Source organism: Eubalaena glacialis, chromosome X (assembly GCF_028564815.1).
Source record: "Eubalaena glacialis isolate mEubGla1 chromosome X, mEubGla1.1.hap2.+ XY, whole genome shotgun sequence".
Classification (NCBI taxonomy): Eukaryota; Metazoa; Chordata; class Mammalia; order Artiodactyla; family Balaenidae; genus Eubalaena; species Eubalaena glacialis.
Genome location: NC_083736.1, coordinates 131,370,823 through 131,375,625, shown reverse-complemented (window position 1 = coordinate 131,375,625; position 4,803 = coordinate 131,370,823). Strand labels below are relative to the sequence as shown.

General features: G+C 37.4%; 1 non-coding gene across 1 annotated transcript; it reads right to left on the bottom strand.

Annotated features, from left to right (window-relative positions):
• Nucleotides 1–4,432: 4,432 nt before the first annotated feature.
• Nucleotides 4,433–4,539, bottom strand: LOC133082850 (U6 spliceosomal RNA). The gene has a single exon (XR_009699066.1). It is a non-coding gene; the product is annotated as a U6 spliceosomal RNA (small nuclear RNA).
• Between the last annotated feature and the right edge of the window lie 264 nt (nucleotides 4,540–4,803).

The window sequence follows — 4,803 nt, the reverse complement described above, 5'->3', positions numbered from 1 at the left end:
CTCCCGGGATGTTGTGTATGGATAGTGACCTGTGCTTGCACATAGGATTCTTGGTGGCTGCAGCAGCAGCATTAGCATTTCATGCCCGTCTCTGGGGTCCAAGCTGATAGCCATGGCTCACGCCTGTCTCTGGAGCTCATTTAGGTGGTGCTCTGCCCTCTGTGGGTACACGGGGATGGAATACCCTCTCCTTGCACACCCCAAAACAATGGTCTCTTGCCTCTTAGGCAGGTCCAGAATTTTTCCCAGACTCCCTCCCAGCTAGCTGTAGCACACTAACCCCCTTCAGGCTGTGTTCACACAGTCAACCCCAGTCCTCTCCCTGAGATCTGACCTCCGAAGCCTGAGCCTCAGCTCCCAGCCCCCACCCACCCTGGTAGGTGAGCAGACAAGCCTCTCAGGCTAGTAAGTGCTGGTTGGCATGGACCTTCTGGGCAGGAATCTCTCCGCTTTGCCCTCTGCACCCCTGTTGCTATGTTCTCCACGGTGACTCCGAATTTTCCCCCTCGCCCACGCCCCATCTCCACCAGTGAAGGGCCTTCCTAGTGTGTGGAAACTTTTCCTCCTTCACAGCTCCCTTCCAGAGGTGAAGGTCCCATCCTTATTCTTTTGTCTCTGTTTTTTCTTTTTTGTTTTGCCCTACCCAGGTATGTGGGGATTTTCTTGCCTTTTGGGAAGTCTGAGGTCTCCTGCCAGCGTTCAGTAGGTATTCTGTAGGAGTTGTTCCACATGTAGATGTATTTTTGATATATTTGTAGGAAGGAAGGTGATCTCCACGTCTTACTCCTTCTCCATCTTGAAGGTCCCCACACCACATCTTCTTCAACCATTTATCTGTTGATGGACAATTAGATTGCTTCCATATCTTGACTACTGTAAATAGTGCTGCTATGAACATTGGTGTGTGTGTTTCCTTTCGAATTAGAGTTTTCATCTTTTCTGGATATATACCCAGGAGTGGGATTGCTGGATCATATGGTAGCTCTCTTTTCAGTTTTTTAAGGATCCTATAGACTGTTTTCCATAGTGGCTGCATCAATTTAGATTCCCATCAACAGTGTAGGAGGGTTCCCTTTTCTCCACACCCTCTCCAGCATTTGTTATTTGTAGACTTTTTGATGGTGGCCATTCTGACAGGTGTGAGGTGAAACCTCATTGTAGTTTTGATTTGCATTTCGCTAATGATTAATGATGTGGAGCATCTTCTCATGTGCCTGTTGGCCACCTGGACGTCTTCTTTGGAGAAATATCTATTTAGGTCTTCTGCCCGTTCTTTGATTGCATTGTTTGTTTTTTTGATATTGAGTTGTATGAGCTGTCTGTATAAAAACGTCACACTTAATAATTATTTTTGATGGAGAGAATGCAAGATGCAGATTGTCATCCTTTGATTGAAGACTTATTCAAGACAATAATTCATGTCAAAACAAATTAAAAGAATGTGAAAGATTCTCATAAATGAAACTCAGTATGTGCAATCTCTCTCCAATTATCACATGAGTTATTTTTATACTAGTAATAATACATGGAAAAGAGATATTTAAAAGTTACTAACACTTATAGGAATTTAAAATTTCAGGGCTAAATATAACCTGGGATTTTACTGGAGTTAAGGCTGCAGAATAACCTGGAACTCTTTTACTTTTATTTCTTTACAAGCCTAGATAGTGATACATTGCATGTTTTAGAAATCACTGGATCTTTCTAAGGAATTCCCAAGTCATTTCCTTAGAAAGAAAGTGCTGAATGTGATTATTCCTCCTTATATTGTAAATTGCACTCATTAGGAATTTGATGCACACTTTTTTTCTCTATAGATCTGTCAGATTTTGATTAAAGGAGATATTGAAGGTTTGTCATACATACAAAGCAGAATTAAGTCAAAATTAACAAAATCAGTTTGAAAATTAAATGAAGTAAAATCATTTATAATTATCAAGTGGAACCTAATGTACTTTTATGGTTTATTAGGCTTCTGTATGATGATTTATTTTGTATAGATAAACATTATATACTGCAATTAAATTTATGTAACTGCTCAGGTTCTCACCTCATTCTGTGGGGTTTCTACCAGTAGGTCTAATTCAATGTTAACTCCTTTTTGTTTTAATTCAAGGTTTTTTTGATCCCAATGATCTCTCCAATCCTTAAAATTCAGTTTGAATTAGTTTGCAACTTCATCTCCAATATAAATTGAGAAAATTTAAATGTTCCTTGAACTTATAAGGTTAAATTGTTGTTATCAATAGAAATATAGAAATATCAATAGAAATATATACTTTGAAAGAGCTAGTGAGGAATCTAAATATAACCATAGTTCTAATGTTGTGAAAATTAAGCAGTTTTTAGGAAAAACAGTATCACAATCTGACTAAAAGACAGTTTTAGCTGTGATTTCCATAACTTATATTGGGATGAAAAGTTTCCTGTTCCATTAAAAATGCATTAAAAAGCAAGTCATTAAATTATCAAAATAATAATGATATGCAAATAGTTTGATGCTTTGAGAATTACAACAGCAAAAATAACATTGTGTTTGTGTATTAATAATATAAGCAAGAAAATTCAATAAGGGATCATGGGCCTGCAGTCTAATTAATGTAATGTGGCCAAGTTGCAGATACACAACATATTCCAATCTATATATTCAGCTAAACTGGATAAATGAGACATGCATTTATCTTGGTGAGGTTACAATAAAGATTTTTCAAGACTGAAATCAATCCTAATTTTTTGGCAGCTGATTTAATAACAAGTTATACCAAAATATGTATCATCACAAAAGCACCCTTTAAAAAAAGTTTACTGAGATCCAGGATTTTACAGTAAAGCAGGGACTGGGGTAACCTTAGTGGGTCTGCCCTTCTGGAGAAGTCACATGAACTGCAGTAGTCCCAGCTGTGGGGTAGGCTGAAGAGGCAAGACCTGTCGGAGTGCACTTGTCATTTACAAGGATTTAATGTTCAAGCTTGTACTTATCAAGAATATAAATATACAGAATGAAGTACATGTTATTGTTCAAGATATCTTTGACCATTATACAGTATTAAAATTTTGATACTGGAAATTTTCATCATTTTATGTAACTTTGTCAGTTGTCTTTTACCTTATTGGATATAATGTAGGTAATCAGTTGGAATATGCAGGGGTTTTGAAGACAGACTTGGATTCCTATCACCATTCTTGCATTTATTAACCATGTAACCTTGAGCAACCTTGACCCACTGGGTCTCAGATTTGCTATCTGTGCAACAAGAATAATAATACCTACGTCACATTAAAGGAGATAAGGCATATAAAGTGTCTAAGAGAGTGCCAACATATGTAAGAGACTCAAAAATGTTAGTAATTGCCTCTTGATGAATGTCTTTTGCCACTGGGCGACTTGGCCACCCCCTTCTCATTTCTCTCTCCATCATTCTGAAACTGCCTTTTCCAGAATCACCTGTCTCCACGATTCTGGATTATATTCTCCTTCTTCTAGCTGCTCACATGAGATTTGGGAAGTGGACGAGAAAGAAAAGCCATTATTCTCTGGTGGCATGTGTGGGCAGAGGTTTAGAAATTGGCAGCCTACTAATCATCTTCTTCAGGGTTGAAGGCAATTGAAGTTATTGGTGATGAGGTCCCTGTAACCCCTCTTCTTCCAGATTTCCTAAAAAATCAGCTATGGCCCTCTTTTCTACCCCAGGCTTTCAATAGTTGCATAAGCCTCTAATTCCCTGTATTAAAGCACTTTTTGCTCAGAATACCTAGGATAGCTAGTCTTCTCATGACTGAACTCTGGCAGATTCTTGAAAGACACTATTATCCTTCTAGTTGTGACTGCTGGTAGATGGAGCCCCACTTACTTGACCTCTCTGTTGTACTTGATGATGTTGATATTTGGCATATTTGGCTTCTTTCACTTGTTCCTGGCCACTATTTAGCATGAGCTTATGTGGGACCATTTTCTTCAGCCTCTTCTTAAATGTTGTTGCACCCATGCGTTCCATTCTTTTTTTTAATTAAAAAAATTTTTTATTGCAGTATAGTTGATTTACAATGTTGTGTTAGTTTCCATTGTACAGCAAAGTGAATCAGTTATACATATATCCACTCTTTTTTAGATTCTTCTCCCATATAGGCCATTACAGAGTACTGAGTAGAGTTCCCTGTGCTATACAGTAGGTTCTTATTAGTTATCTATTTTATATATAGTAGTGTGCATATGTCAATCCCAATCTTCCAATTTAACCCTACCCCCCTTTCCCTCTTGGTAACCATAAGTTTGTTTTCTATGTCTGTGAGTCTATTTTTGTTTTGTAAATAAAGTTCATTTGTATCATTTTTACTAGAATCCACATGTAAGTGATATCATATGATATCTGTCTGTCTCTGTCTATCTTACTTCACTTTAGCGTGATAATCTCTAGGTCCATCCATGTTGCTGAAAAATATGGAACGTTTCACGATTTTGCATGTCGTCCTTGCACAGAGGCCATGCTAATCTTCTCTGTATTGTTCCAATTTTAGTATATGTGCTGCTGAAACGAGCACCTGAGTTCCATTCTTGAGTCTTCTTTTACTGTATACATTATCCTTATGCTATTTTCCACTTGCTCACTATCTCAAGAATATGTATCTTTAGCCCAGAAAAATTTAAATGAATGCATAAATGAAGTAGAGAAAGAAAATTGAATGGGTAGAGAAAAAGTATACCTTTAATATACATTGTTTTAAGTGAGTGTATTTATTCTATCTACAGAAAAGAGAACGTCTAAATTCTAGAGATTTTAAAACATATTCAGGATGTTCAATTTG